Source organism: Dermochelys coriacea, chromosome 6 (assembly GCF_009764565.3).
Source record: "Dermochelys coriacea isolate rDerCor1 chromosome 6, rDerCor1.pri.v4, whole genome shotgun sequence".
Lineage (NCBI taxonomy): Eukaryota > Metazoa > Chordata > Testudines > Dermochelyidae > Dermochelys > Dermochelys coriacea.
In genome coordinates this window covers 69,288,749-69,305,408 of record NC_050073.1, presented here as the reverse complement: position 1 = coordinate 69,305,408, position 16,660 = coordinate 69,288,749, and the positions used below count along the sequence as shown (strand labels likewise).

Genomic DNA, 16,660 nt, shown 5'->3' with positions numbered 1-16,660 from the left:
TAGTGCTGCAAATCCTCTGCGGTTGGGTCAGCGTATGGCTCCGGCCGCTCTGGCCAGTCCTCAGCTTCCCAGGTGCCAGCAGCAGTCTCCCAGCTTGGGAGCAAGCCGGAGGCATGTGGCTCCTCCAGCAGCTGCAGCCCAACTGAGCTTTCAGACCCGCCTGTATACTTCCTGTCCTGCCCACTGACTTCCAGTCGTAGAGGTGAGCACAGCCAGCTCCACCCACCAGGGCTCAGTGAGGGGTTCCTCCCCGTCTGGGTCCATAGAAAGCCAGTCCCCCTCACTACAGTCATCAATAAGTATAAACATGCAATTATGGAGACTTACTAGTCAAAGAATGTCAAGCAATCGGAGTGTTACTCCGAATAGGCTATATATCAAAAGTTTATTTATATGATTTATGCAACCAGGAAGAAAATGCTATTTATTTCTTTTAAATGGGTTCTCGGAGTTATGGCTGCCAGAAGAGTCTGTTTATTCATACAAGAGTATGGTAACCTTAGCAATTGTCTCATCACAAGTTGATAGATCAATTTACACAACATCTCAAAACTACAGCACCTACTTAAAGAAAGGTACAGTATCCAATAAAACCAAGTAATTTTACACAACCATGAATGGCATGTGATAAAAAAAGATTGTCTTTTACTTTAATTTCATTTTCTCAGCTTTGAGTGTGACTATGTCTCACATTCCCTAAAACTAAACATAAGAATGTACTTTGAGACATGAGAGGCTAATGTTTTAATAATGTGATACTGAGCCTTTCACTTCTAAATCACTTGCTCATCTTTAGACTGCATCAATAGTGACCAGTAATCATCTGATGGCAGTTGCAATAAACAGATAAAATTAGTTGGTGGATAAAGTCCACTCAGTGCATAAGGATCCACCTCAGAAAAGCCACCACTCGCACGTGGCATCTTTTTAAACAAATGTAGGTGGTATGACCTTCCAGCTCATAATTCAGAGTTAAAGGCCAGAAGGGACCATTAGATCATCCAGTCTGACCCCCTGTCTAGAACAAGCCATTAAATGTCACCCAGGGTTTGTCTATATGAGCATTTAGTTAGTGGCAAGCTGAGGTGTGAATCTACCCCACAGTAGTTGCTGCACAGGAACTGTCTGGGTGGAGCCTGATGAACAAAACTATTATTGCACATCAGCAGGGTTCACACGGACAATTCATGTTCAGCAAGCTAGTGCAGGATAGATTCACACTCCACTAATTTGTCACTAGTTTGTCTTGTTCACATAGACAAGCCCCATTTACATTTTACTGACTGCAATAACTTTAGTTTAACTAAAGCATATCTTCAGAAAAGGAATCCAGTCTTGATTTGAAGACATCAGGGAGAATACACCACTTCCCTTGTCAGTTTGTTCCAATGGTGAATCACCATTCAGTTATACTGCTGGGGCAGAGTGACAAACATCTCTGTTAGAAAAACAGAGGACTTGAATTTCCAGAGTTCTATTAATCTGGCATGTTTCATCAGCACTGTTAAAAAATAAAGCCACCATCATGTAAATAAAATTTTCTTTTACATTTTCGACCTAGGTATGTGGTGCCAAACATTTATCCCCCAATGCCTTTTCCAAATATTTAAGAATGTTTTAACTTTTTTCAAATCATTCTATAAAATGGAACAGAGACATCAAAGGATGCACAGCTAATCAACAGAAGCCTGTTTAAAATGTAACTTGAAAACTGTAGATACCTTTTAGGCCTTGACCTACATCATTCAGAGTGCTGTGTGTGAATGTGCCAGAGAGGCCTGGGCAGCTGAGTGAGAGAAACACTGAGTATCCTTCTCCAGAGTGTCATCATGCATCATGATTATATAAAATACTAACATTGGAACATTTGGCTCTTTTAAGGCACCTGCTGAAGTGTCTGGAATTTGGTGTTTCCCCATCTACTTTTTGGCCTTCTATGTCTAAATGATGATCTAAAACAGGTGAAAGAATCTAAACTATTTCTTGATTTGTTAGTTTTATTCCTTGATCTGAAGATTCTCTCCCTCCGCCCCATGAAGTTGTCTGATTTTTTTAACCTTTTTTTTTTTCTGAGCTTTGTGTCCAACAGCAAGTCAGAAGAACTTTTTCAGTGTTGATTTAAAAACCAGGGACATTCACATTCTGAAATCAATAGGTAATTGATTCCAGGAGAGCATTTTCTCCATTTTAAAAATTTCTGGGAACCTTTTCTTTGAAAAGCTCTAGCATCCCTGTACTTAGGAGCAGGAATTTGAAATTTGGCAGTTGGATGGCCTTTATGTGAGCAATATGCCTTTTGCCATTCTTGCAAAAATCTTCCCAAATTTGACCTTTGAAAAATGGCAGTTCATGCATAATCAGTAGAGACTCATTAGTATTTAGGAGCTAAATTCCACAAAGATTCCATCCACACTGAACATGTTCCAGCCTGGAGCTAGGCAGGACTTTCTCTGCAATGGCTGCTCTGATCTGCTGCAGGCCAAGGGTGGGAGCTGTAACTGAATGCAGGAATACTTTCTCTCCTGTGATCTATATGCTTCCCCCATTGCTGGACCCAGGCAATATGGAGGCGGAAACTGCCTGATTCAAATGCAGAGGGGTCAAGAGACAGACCAATGGGAAAAGAGGCTGGGAGATGGTAGAGAAAGCAAAAGTGGGACAGGAGTTTGGGGTGGGAAGAGACTGAGACTGGGTGGGCCAGAGACATGGAGGGAAAAGGGAGTGATAGTGGACAGAGAGCCAGTGGCAGGGAGAGGGGAGAAGTGGGATTGAATGGGGAGCCAGGTGGGGAGAATGAGACTGGCTGGGCAAGAAAATTAGAAATGGTAGGATTTAGGGAAACAGAGATGGACGGGGGGAGGCAGTTCTTATGAGGAGCCAGTGAGCAGCAGGAGAGATGGGACTGTCTGGGCAAGGAGATTGGGGGTACAGGGAATTAGATTGGACTAGCAGCCCAGGAGGATAACCAAGACTGGAACCTAATGGGACTGGAGAATGTGTGTTGGGGTGCAACTGAAGGACGGGGAAAGAAGAGAAAGACTGGATGAGGAACAGTAGGGTGGGTACTTGGTCTGGTTGGGCAAAGGGACTGGGAGCTGGGGAGACCCCAACTCACTAGGAAAGGAGACTGGGACTTAGGACAAGAAACCTGAGGGGTTGAAACTGGGACAGTTTGGAGGGGATGGGCAGAAGGGGTCAAGCTTGAAGTAGAACAGGCAGAAGAGTCTGTGCACACTAAAACATATGCCCCTCAAGAGCCTGGAGTGGAACCCAGAATTCCTGAGCATTAACATTCCTCTGCTGTCAGCCAATATCTGTGAAACCCACTTGGAAAGTGTTGCATTCCTCTAATGCTGGTCCAGATAAAGGATAAAGTTACTGTTCTCATTAACTTCTGATGATAGGACAAGAAACAATGGCTTAAAAAGCAGCAAAAGGAGGTTTGAGTTGGACATTAGGAAAAACTTCCTAACTGTCAGGATGGTTAAGCACTGGAACAATATGCCTAAGGAGGTTGTGGGATCTCCGTCATTGGAAGTTTTAAAGACCAGGTTAGACAAAAACCTGTTTGTTATTACAGTTATTAGTTATTACATAGTCCTGCTCCGAGTGCAGGTGACTAGACTAGTTGACTTTCCGAGGTCCCTTCCAGTCCTACACTTCTGTTATTCTACTGCTAACAGTTACTCCATTAGCAGAAGTCAACTGGCAGAGGACTGTGTGATGCATACAAAGGTTCCAATCTTGCTGACACCCACATGGTTCTTTAATATGATGCTATATAATGGCATTTCTTATTTTTCAGTGATGCTGTGTGTGTTTGTGTGTAATTTCCTAGTTTATTTTAAAAAGCAATGTTTCTTTTAAAAAAGCCAACTTGATTACCATTACAAAATCAAGCACTCAAAAGTTCCTAAATGCCAGAACTAACATTGCCTGTCTGTATGCATTAAGAAACAGTCTTTGATTACATGGTCACATACTACTTTTTCCACAGGACCTCTGCCTCACTCAGTGCACAGTGTGAACCTGTGCAATGGGTGGAGCAGGAGTGTGAAGGGACATGTTGCGTGTAGGAACTCATGAAATTTATTGCAGATGTTGGAAGGTGTGTGGTGAATGAAGCAGGGGTTGCAGGAAAACAAAGGATGGGCTTGCGGTTAAGGCAGTTGAATGCTGCCGTAGATAGGTAGATCCTATCCCTGCCTCTGTCAAAGAATTCCTATGTGATTCTAAGCAAGTCACTTAAAATAAGCTTTTCCCAGGTGGTAACAAATTATATGTTTCTCATTTTCTAGGTGCCTAACTTGAGATCCTGGGGGATTTGCAGAAGTCCTGAGCACTCACAGATGCAACTGAAGTTAGTAAGAGTTGGGCTTGAATACGTGAAGTACTGTAGAATGCCAAAATTCTGAAAAATAAGGTCCTACATGTCTCAAATTAAGCACCATGATTAGTGGCTGATTTTGACCTCCATCTCTCTCAGCCTCAGTTCCCCATCTGTAGAGTGAGGATAATACCACTCAGCTCACAGCAGGACTGTGAATATAAATTAGTTAATGCCTATGAAACATTCATACTAAAATAAATAATAAAAACTAGCTCTTATAGTGGTAAGTCCATGTGGAAATTAATAACTGTCTTCTCAGCAGGACTGACACAGTGTTCAGTAAATGGGGCAAGAAACCACACATTGAACAATGACAAGAAAAAACAAAAAGAAAAGGAGTACTTGTGGCACCTTAGAGACTAACAAATTTATTAGAGCATAAGCTTTCGTGAGCTACAGCTCACTTTAGCTGTAGCTCACTTTAGCTGTAGCTCACGAAAGCTTATGCTCTAATAAATTTGTTAGTCTCTAAGGTGCCACAAGTACTCCTTTTCTTTTTGTGAATACAGACTAACACAGCTGCTACTCTGAAACCTGTCATTAAGAAAAAACAAAATACTGAATAAGGGCGGCTTGAAAACTAGAATTCCATTTTGGAAAAAACTGAGGTTTTGACATTAATTTTCGTTCTGCATTGGAACAAAATTCAGACCTCTCAAAAATATTTTATGACAGAGCGAGACAGAGACAGAGAGAGACAAAAGAGCCAGTTGCCCAGTGATTAGGGCACTCCCTCAGGATGTGGAAGAGCCAGGATTGTAGCCTCGCTCAGCTCCAGGCAATGCAGGGACTTGAATCTGTGTGCATGTCTAAATGTACAGTGCTGCAGCGGAGCAGCTGCGCCACTACCACAGATCTGGTGAAGACGCTCTATGCCAATGGGAGAGCTCTCCCATCAGCATAATAAAACCACCTCCATGAGCAGCAGAAGCTATGTTAGCGGGAGAAGCTCTCCTGCCAACATAGCGCTGTCCACATTGGCGTTTAGGTTGGTGTAACTTATGTTGCTCTGAGGGTGGTTTATTCATAGAATATAGAATATCAGGGTTGGAAGGGACCCCAGAAGGTCATCTAGTCCAACCCCCTGCTCAAAGCAGGACCAAGTCCCAGTTAAATCATCCCAGCCAGGGCTTTGTCAAGCCTGACCTTAAAAACCTCTAAGGAAGGAGATTCTACCACCTCCCTAGGTAACGCATTCCAGTGTTTCACCACCCTCTTAGTGAAAAAGTTTTTCCTAATATCCAATCTAAACCTCCCCCATTGCAACTTGAGACCATTACTCCTCGTTCTGTCATCTGCTACCATTGAGAACAGTCTAGAGCCATCCTCTTTGAAACCCCCTTTCAGGTAGTTGAAAGCAGCTATCAAATCCCCCCTCATTCTTCTCTTCTGCAGACTAAACAATCCCAGCTCCCTCAGCCTCTCCTCATAAGTCATGTGCTCTAGACCCCTAATCATTTTCGTTGCCCTTCGTTGTACTCTTTCCAATTTATCCACATCCTTCCTGTAGTGTGGGGCCCAAAACTGGACACAGTACTCCAGATGAGGCCTCACCAGTGTCGAATAGAGGGGAACGATCACGTCCCTCGATCTGCTCGCTATGCCCCTACTTATACATCCCAAAATGCCATTGGCCTTCTTGGCAACAAGGGCACACTGCTGACTCATATCCAGCTTCTCGTCCACTGTCACCCCTAGGTCCTTTTCCGCAGAACTGCTGCCGAGCCATTCGGTCCCTAGTCTGTAGCGGTGCATTGGATTCTTCCATCCTAAGTGCAGGACCCTGCACTTATCCTTATTGAACCTCATTAGATTTCTTTTGGCCCAATCCTCCAATTTGTCTAGGTCCTTCTGTATCCTATCCCTCCCCTCCAGCGTATCTACCACTCCTCCCAGTTTAGTATCATCCGCAAATTTGCTGAGAGTGCAATCCACACCATCCTCCAGATCATTTATGAAGATATTGAAAAAAAAAACATTCACCCCTGAGCAACATAAGTTCCACCGACATAAGCTGTAGTGTAGACATAGATATGGGAACTCAGGCTAAGATGCATGCCCCTTTCCCTCTCCTCACCCCCTCACCTCCCTCACACCCCAGTTTTGACCAGACATTCCATCCTGAACCTGAGAACCTTTCCTGATTAAAGTTTTGTCAAAGCCAACACATATCTGCAAACAGTTTTGGTTTCAACAACTCAGCATTTTTCAGATTAAAAAAAAATCCATCAGAAAATTCCTGACCAGCTCTAATACTCTCTAGCTGTTTACTAAGTGTGCACTTAATGAAGCACAGATTCTATGGGAAAAATACTATATGATCATGTAATTAAAGACTATCATAGTAGATATGTACAAGACTGCACAGGCAACCTTAATTTTGGCATCTCCTACCTTTTGAGTGCTTGACTTTGCAACTTTGATCATGTTCTTTTAATGTACTATTTTTAATGTAATATACAGTATAAAGCCACAATATCAACCTTTTTAGACATTATGAATGAGAAGCTGTATCACCTTTACATTTTCAGGAAATAATTTTTTTAAAAAAGAATATTTAATAGTGATGGTAAAAAGATGGCAAAGAAAAGATTATGGTTGTAATCAGAAATAAAGACTGTGTTTATAATATTAATAGGAACCAAAAGACATCTATTTCCTCAAAAATAAATTAACCATTAACCACAGACATGAATGCTGGCCCTTCAAAGAATCCGTGGTTTTAGCACGTCAAAATTATCCACAGTGAGCTGGAAAAAATATGATCTTGAGGATGAGGAAATATTTCTCAAAGAATAATAGTAATCAATACTGCATAAGGAAGTGGACTGTAAAGAAGGCAAGAAAGGCTCTCTTTTTTTACACTGAAAATAATTCATTTTTGGCAAGCCTAACCAGATGTGCATCAATAAGAGCAATAAATGGTGTGGGGTTTCATGCACACCAGGGAAAATTATGGACAAGAGTTGTAGGTATGATATGATAATGATGGAAAAGCAAGTTACTATGTTTAGAAATCACAGTAATCCTGGGAAATAATTTTACCAAGCATCAGACATCAATTGGTATTAAGGTTATCAACTTTAGAGAGATAAAGTGAGGATTTCAGCATTCTCTCTGTGGACGGAAATGGAGCACACAGCAAAAATTTAACATCTATTCAAGAAATTCTTACAGCAGTTACTGACTTCACCCTTTATAGCAAACTGCAGCATTATTATCTGAGAATATTTCATAAAAGCCATGTCAGCCAACATTCTATATTTTCATAGAGAACACGCTAGGGGTATTTTCATTTAAAATTGTGTTCTACATGTCCATAAATGAGTTTTGATACAATGTACATTGAATTTTAAATTAATATGCAATTGACTTTTTGATCCATTTGACTTTAGCTAGTGCTAAAATATGGTCTGATTTTAACACATTTGCACTTTTATAGCACTTTTCATCCAGAGATATCAAAGTACTTTAAGAACATTAATTACATAAACCTTTCAGCACTCCTCTGAGATAGGAATTATTATAACCATTTACAGATGAAGAAACTGAGGCACAAAAAGTTTAAGAGATTCACCCCAAAGTTGCACAGTCAGTCAGTGAGAGAGATGGGGGTTGTGGGTTGTATTTCCCAGTCCTCTGCACTAACTACTAGACTGTAAAATAGGTACAGTGCATGCTAGAGCTCCTCCTTAGGGTTTTTAGAGATGGTTAGACAATGGATTTTCCCCTCCATGGAAAATTTCAGTGAAATCAAAACTTTTCAGTGACATTTTCCATCATACTTTTGATGATGAAGAATCAAACAGCCCCTTAGCCTTGGGTGGCATATTTCAATTTAAAAATCAAACATTTCTATTTGGAAATGCTGCCACAATGTTTGATGAGAGTTATAGTTCAAGTGCCTTGTGCTTTCATTCTCCTCTATGGGCCAAGACTACATCTTCCATGATGCACATTGGTCTCCCTTTTTGTGTACCACTATATTACAACTTCCATGATGCAATCTGACTTGTGAACCTGGACCCACAAAGGAGAATAGGAACATGAGGCACACAAAGTACAACTCCCATATTAGGTTCCAAAACTGTTGAAGTAAAGCATGTCAGCTGAATTGAGGTGAGCCTCAGGACTAACTCAAACAGCATATAGAATAATGGGCATCCTTGGAGATAGACAGTAAAAAAAATATCCTGAACCAGGTGTGGGCCTGAGGATTTACAAAGACAAAGAAACCCCAAGATGAGCTCCTGAAGAGAGGACCTCCAGGGGTAAAAGACAATAGTCTGTAACTGTATAAAAAAAATAAAAAGAGGAGACCAGATTTTATCCTTCACCAAGGAGAGAAGCTGACAGTATGATTGTCCCATGAAAAGAGGGTCACAGCCAGCATGGCAGTAAAGCGCTGGTGAGAAACACTTTAGACATGAAAGTATCTTGTTAATTAAGTTGAGGCTCTAGAATGTGTGTTACTATTTTACTTTATAAGTTATCATTATGTTTCCAATGCTTCTACTTGCTATTACTTGATCTGTGTGCTTTATTAAATAAACCTATATTGGATTTCACTATAAACATATCTAAGTGCTGTGTGTTAAGTAGAGCAGTGATTGAACTGGTGAGCTGGATGTACTGCTTCTTTGGGAGCAGCAAATCTGCGAATAACATGAGCGGTCAGTGGATCAGGCATTGGACACTCCAGGGGGACATTCGGAGATTGGAGCATGCCTTTTGCTAACCTGTAGAGAGACAGTGTAGGCCTAGCAGCAAATGCTCGTGTTACCCATGGACTTCCGTACCCCTCGCTCCCAGGAGGCAAAAGCAAGGTGTCCTCACACTAAGGGCAGGTAGAAATGAGGTGCTTCACAACCCTGGTACCCCCTGGAAGCATCACACAGCAGCCCTAGGGTTTTTATTTCTAACATACTAATTTTCTGTATGTAAGCTTTAAGACTGAATAAAAGGTGCACTTCTAGAGCTCCCAAAGCACTTTTAGCACAAGGCCAAAATGTTTTATTTTTAATTAAATGTAATTTATAGCTAAGAATAAGCAACTCTGCCAGCCTTTGTATTTATTGGCTTTTACAGACACCATTATAATATTAACTATAGCCAGTCAGAAAGCATCACTGTATTCTGTAAATGTGCTGCCAACCAAGTCTGGACTGTAAATACTAAGATTTCACCAAAACAGAGACAATTTCCTAATTTACATAATACTTCTTGGTGATTCAATCATACATGAACTGAGAACACCACTTCCTAATCTAGAATCACCCTCCCATCCCCTTAAAGAACTGAACAACTTCTGAGGCAGGAAACTTCCTTGAATCAGACGGCTCAGTTCTGACCTCACACCACATGCAAATCAGAACTAACACCCTTGTAATTAATAGAGTTTTAAAAGTAATTAATGAGCTCAGGTTCCTAGGGATTTATTTAGATTGTCCTAGTTATTGCAAAGGCTTCATAGCCTCAGGTAAATTAACCTCAACCATGGAAAAAAAGTACACTGTGAATATCATACTTGGAACTCAAGGAGTGCTGGGTATGAGAGGGAGAGAGAGAACACAAATCCAGGCATTTGCTTCTCTAGAGCACCCTCTTTCAAGAGCTGCAAATTCCTCTCTCATGAACCCTCCTTTGAACAACTTCATGTATCCAAAGCCATAGAGACCCCTCTTGGGATTTATGTAACTAACTTGAGTAAAACTTTATGGTTATCAAATAAAAGCAACAACCCCAGCTGGATACAGCAGATTGATTCAAAGTTTAGTATTGACTTTAAAACCACTTACAGGTCTAAAGCTATTTTATTATGGTGTCCTAGGGCAGTTCCTGCCAAACCCAACCTCCCGTCTATCTTTTAAAAAAGAAAAGCAAAAATATATCCCTTCTTTTGGCCTGAATTTTCTCAGGCTTAGTGTAAGGATATGGTTAGTCCTCAGGAGGCACTGGCTGATTGGCAAGAGGATGTGTCACATCTTCACAAATAAGAATAAGGGAAAAATCCAGGGGAAAATGTAGTAGAAATTTAAAAAAAATAAAACTTATCAGCTGGAGGAGAGGAAGATGTAACCTACAGCAGCCAGAAGCAAAATGGCCACCTAACGGCTACCCTGCTTCTCTCTCCCACATTTAAAGGAGCAGCTACAAAACAAGCATGCTGGAAAAGGCTTTTGTAAGAGTGTGAAGTGACAGGAGAGAGTGTTCCTGCTGATTACAGAGAAAGTAGTTTGCACAGAAAAAGGTGAATTCCCACCTTTCTGCAGGCCAGAGATTTATGTAGAAGCCAGGGGTACAACCAGAATTTTCCCGAGAAGGGCTCTCCCTTCCATGCTCAGTGCCCTCCCTTATGCCCCTATTGTGCCCCTAGCGGAAATTGTCCTGCAGTTTTTCTGAGTTAGAACCTGAGATGTTTGAGGTAGTTGTGTCCTTATGTTTTCCTTTGACATTATGGCACTAATTAGTCTTTGTCTTACACAGGTCTAACTCCATTGACTTCAAGGGAATAATACCCGATTTACACTGTTGCAAATGAAAGGAAAACCAGGCTCTGTGACTGATAATGAAATGTACTTTTTGGACATTAGATGCCTGAATCCTCATTGTGAAGTATTCAGATCAGGATGACACGTGTTGAAGTTGTCCTTAATGATCACTAAGGTATGAGAGCAAACACACTTTATTAATAACTTTATTGATGTTAATAATTAATTACAGTCCTCAAGTCACATTACACTTCATCCATTTTCTAAGTACCTGCCCATAGTAGTGCTGGATGTTTTTAAAAAATGCTTTACTGTAATGCCAGCCTTTCAGATAAGGCTGATAGGAGGAGTGGGGAGATATTAGTGCCATTAATGGTTTCCAGCCATTGCATTTCTACATATCCCAGAGTCATCTCTGAGAAATATAATTCTTCAGACTCTCATTATTTCAATAACTTCATCAAAATAATGCAGTTTTTTCAAAATCTAAAGCCATCAACACATGTCATCCAAAATACCCCTGTGGAAGAATAAAATGGGGGGCTGTCAGTGAAAGGACTCAGCTGGCAAATCTTTTAATCCATATAATCTTCCTCAAAACCAGCAGATGTTATGTGAATTTGAGAGATTATAACAAAAAAATTGTGTGGATTGGCCAAACCTCATTTATTCTGTCACGGGGACAGTCCTGGCACCATAAATTAAGACAGAAAAGAAGGTGATGCAGGAGGGTGAAGGACAGGAGACATATAATTAGAGCTGGTCAAAAAAGAGCCAGTTTTTCATGAAAATTGTTGGGGAAAAATAATTTCATTTTTTAAATTAAAAACTGAAAAGTAATGTGGGGAAGGGGTTTAAACATCATTTTTGGTAAAAAAAAAAAAATCAAATTTTCATTTAAAACTGGAAAATTTCAACCAGTGTGAAATGTTTCTGGAAACCATTAATATTTTTGTCAAAAAGTCACATTTTGTAAAAAATGTTTTGATGAAAAAAACATTAAAGATTTCTACTTGTGGTTGCCACCTGGATTACATCCAGCAAATAAGTAGCCAATAAAGTACAAGTAAGAACACATGGGTAATGCAGACTTCTGTCAGGAGAACGATGGATGGTTCATATTGTATCTAGTATTGTTAATCTGGCACACAGCTATCAGTTTTTGTGAGGCTTACAGAATTTATGCAAGGGTTATAGAGCCTAGTTGTAGAGGATGAGTTTGTTTCAGTGGTACTTCTCTGACAGTGTTTCAGTATTGTTGATGCTTCCATTGTTATTTTAGACCACACCTATTACATAATCTGTTTTCCACTTAGGTTTGATAGCATGCAACAGAATTCTCTGATAGCTTGCAACATATCTTAGCATATATTTCTGTTTATGCTTTTTCACGTGCAAGGGTATTGTATAGCTCTTTATCCTTTGTTGTCAACATGTAGTATTTATGAAGTCAAATGCCAAATGTTTGCTATTTTATTAGAATCAGTGTAATTACTATTTATAGAATTTTCTTAAAATGAGATGGAAAGTCTTGACACTTGGTACTATATGTGAAGGACCTTTTGACTTCCAATATTTATTGATGGATGGATTGTCACATGAAAAACATCCTAGGATTTCTCTTGCCTCCCACTTGAGGAATATATTCTTCTTCAGCTCCTTAACCTTTGCTTGACACCTTTATGGCAATTCAATATCCTCCTGTAGCAAGACATGTATGCTTGTCCTTTGCTCTTAAAGCTCATACTGATCAGTGGTCAAGCACTCTGAAGAGTGCACTTTTGTTTCATTTCTATACTTTGTAACCCTTCTGCCCATCAGAGTTGTCAGCAACAAGGGCTGGGTTCAGTATCAAGGGGTTCCGTTCCAATACACAATACAAAACTGGCTCGAGCCCCCACCCAGTGACCTGGGACAAATATATACCACCTCCGCTAGGCGCCTCCAAGAGGCAATACTTCCCCTCTCGCAAGCACAGAGGCTGAATGTAGCAAAAGACTTTTAATAACAGAGAGAAACAATGTGGCATTATATTGGGGAAATACCACCAACAGGATTCATAACACAAGCCATGAGCAAAAAAACCCACCCCAAGCAATTTGCGGCATGTCCTTTCCCTTTGGTTCTTGAGTCCAGCGACCCAAAGTCGCCCAAAGTCCCAAAAGTCCAACAACCCAAAATTCTCTGTCCCTGGTCAGTGCAGCACCAGAGCTCGAAAGTTTATCTGCAGAGTTTTACTTCCCAACCTGGGTGGAGATGGGGGGGAGGGGGTTAAGGGGCACCTTACGTGGTCCAAAGCCAATTGCCCCACCTCTCCATGAGGCTCTGCTCTGCCCCACTAGCTGTCCCATGAATCGCTCCTCTCTGCCAGCCGCGCCCCATGAGCTGCTCCAACCATCCCACAAACTGCTCCGCTCCACCAGCCGCTCTGCTCTGCCAGCTATCCCATGAGCCACTCCAGCCATCCCACAAGCCCTCTGCTCTGCTCCAAGAGCCACTCTGCTCTGCCAGCTGTCCCGCAAACTGCTCCGCAATATATCTTCAGGCTCCCCCACTACTTAACACAACACTCAGTGATTTCAGCTCTTAGTAAGTGTAGCTCTTTTGTGATTTCAACCTGTAGTAGGGGAGCCTCAGTGCTGGTGCATCATTGGCCCAAAGTGAATTCAGCTCAGCAGCCAGTAACTAGACTCCTAATGGAATCAAAATTAGCTCTGATATTCCACAATGGAAAGAGGAGGAAGTGCAATTAGCATGTAAGGCCCTCACCAGTGGCCCCATACCATGTTCCGCTTCTCAGCCTTATAGCTAAGATCAAGTGTCGGTAGTCTCTTGGCCTATCAAAGGCCATGATCAAGTGTCTTGATGTTTTTGGTCTTTTAGCCTTAAGATAAAAACCTTGTCTGTCTCTTGGACTCTGAAGTAAAAATATTATCTAAGTTATACCTGTCCCCAACTTTTCTCAATTCACTGAGTTTGGAATCCATGTCCCTTGCCTAGCGAGTGCTACTAGTTGATGGGGAGTCCCTCCATCATAACAAAAGACCAAGTACTGCTCCACTGTCCTTGATTCACATAATCAGGATAATTACAATTTATTCTTCTTGCCCCAATAACAGAGAAACTGGGGATCTCACAGCAGCCAAAGTGACCATTTAGGCAGCTATGGGCTCATGCTAGGCGGGGTGGGTGTGCCTATGCAAATGAGATCAGCCCCTGAAGTTCTTTTCCACAGCTTGCCACAACTCACCACCATATATCAGGGTAAAGCTCATCCTGACTCTGCTTACACTTTTAATGCAGTGAGTAAATTCCTTACTATTATTTTTTATTACAGTGGTACCTAGAGACCTCATTCTCAGTATTCAGCAAGCCAACACCATTTGCACACAGTGATGCAAATTGAAACAGGGCACAGCCATACCATGTCTACACTATTAATGCAGCTTGCATATTTTATGTTAAATCATGCATGTCAAATCAATCCAGTTTAAACCCTGGACAAACCCTTAGATGATAGATTCTACTGTAATTTCTCTCTGAACTCAGTTATTCTCCCAATCTCCCCCATACTGAAATTTTGAGAATTACATGGAAGGAAAACCCTTTAATTCTAAGTGTCCTTCAGATCTGAATAGTAGAATAGCAGCATAAATAAAATGTAGTCGTCAAAAAAAGAATTTCCCACCCCTCTGCCTAACTCCTCACTCTGCTTTATGGATGTTCCAAGACTTTTTAGACTGTATATGCCATGATTATTGAAGATAGACTTAGAATCTTTGTGAGTTTATCTGTCTGACAATTGGTTTCACCTACACAATTCCACTATATTTCTGAAGACACCTGTTATGGAGTTCAGGTGCCAGTGCATAGCACTTAGGATATAAGATAACAAGTGTAGTGACAGATATAATTAATGGCTTGAGCACTGGTCCACTTATCTGTGGCGATATAACAGAATACATTTCAGCTGTCTTCTTCTACAAACCGATTTGTATATCTGCCTTTGAGGAGATGAGCATTTGCGGGGTATTTTTCCCATTTTTTTCAAAAGTGCCCAACAAAACAGAGAAATGAGGGGCAGAGGGTGGAAAGTTACAATCCACAGAAGAAGTTTAGCTCCAGCAACTATTCTCTCTTTTCACATTATTTAAGGTATATACTGTACATGCCATTATCTGAGTACATCGTATTCAGCATCAGACAATAGAATGGGTCAGTCAGCATCTTTAAAAGACCAAAAATCAGATCCTCACTAAGCAAAGCAAATATGGATGCAGATTTTGAATGGCTCAGAGTCCTGAATTCTTTGTACATACAGTTTTGGTTTCATAGTGCTAACTATGGAGTTCTGATCCTGATCTTCATTTGGATTCCAAAGCTCCCACAAAATTAGATATCAGCCTAGATGCACACACTATCACAAATTAAAGAAAAATGCCTATAAAAATATAAGATCAGGGATCTGAAGCATTAGACTCACTCTTCTGTTAGGATCCATGTAGCACCAAATCTGATTTTATTTAGCCCCAGCAGTCTGTCTAATCAGAGGCATTTCTTCTTTTACTAAGGTGGTTTGTTAGTTTGATCAATCTCTGAATGGCAGGCACCAGTGACAATATCCAGGAGGTGAGTAAATATCAGGATGAGCCATGAGGAAAAAAAAAATCTGAGCTGGTAGCACATCTGCTTTCATGGGCTAGATCTACAGCTGCAATAGGGACAGGCAGTATAGCTTCAGAGAGGAGGACTGCAAAGGTGGCTTAAAGTCCACAACCCTAGTCCCAAGGGATTTTATGGCAGAGTGGGATTGCTGGTGCACAGCCATGCCCCCTTTCTCTATGGCCTCAATACCAACTCCAGAGAAGGGGTTGGCATAGTGTCTATGGCAGCTTTGCCTTAACCTGAGGCTCTCTCTATGTGGGAAGACTCTCCTGTGGCCAGCTAACTGGGTTTTAAAATAGCTTCACCAGTGCAAAGATAAGGTGTCCTAACACATGGGAGGATTTGGCCAACAATACTCTGCTCCACAACACTTTACCCTTCACTCCAGTTTTGTGGAGTGAATTGGCTATTGCATAGAACTAAGCTATTCCATAGAATTGTGTGAAATTCAGCATTTGTGTTTTCCAGGAGAAACATTCTTTTCATTCCCCTCCCTGTAGCATTTCACCTGCTACATATTACTTTGAGTCCACGCTTCCCATGAATTACAAAAATAAATGTAAATCAGGCAAAACTGAATTTGTTTTGAGGGTTTTTTTGCAAGTTTTATACTGTTCCAATGTGAAATCATAAGTTGGCCCTCGTTCAAAAGAGTCTTGAGCTTTCCCAAAGCCAGAGAGGAGCTTTGAGCTTGTAATAAAACCTGAAGCCAACTGAGTTTCACTTGATTTCAGATGCCCCTTGTGAATTTTCTTCACATCTCTAACAAAGCAAAGAGCTTCTCAAGCACAAGAAATTTGTCTTTATGTAGAATGATGTCTCTATAATCCTATGTTAACAGACAGGAAACTAGCCGTATAATCCCTTTTTCCTATATTCTTCTTGTTTGGAAGTGCAGGAATTTTTCTAAACTTGTTGGCCATCAGCTTAGATTTGTAAGTGAAAAAACAAATAGGATGACATAGGCCCAGTGCTGACCTGATGTTACTTTGGTTGATTTTGCTTTCACAATCTGCTTGTGCTTAATATTATTGTAGCTATTTCCAAATTTAGGCTTATGGAACTAATGTATTTCCAATAATACTCACTGAAGCCCTGCCAAGGACTCTGCATA

The 16,660-nt window shown here is 40.9% G+C and overlaps 1 long non-coding RNA gene across 1 annotated transcript; it reads right to left on the bottom strand.

Annotated features, from left to right (window-relative positions):
- Positions 1–946: 946 nt before the first annotated feature.
- LOC122460516 lies at positions 947–12,854 on the bottom strand. The gene is made up of 3 exons (XR_006281873.1): positions 12,680–12,854; positions 1,117–1,121; positions 947–958 (listed from the first exon to the last, which is right to left on the bottom strand). It is a non-coding gene; the product is annotated as an uncharacterized LOC122460516 (long non-coding RNA).
- Positions 12,855–16,660: the final 3,806 nt, after the last annotated feature.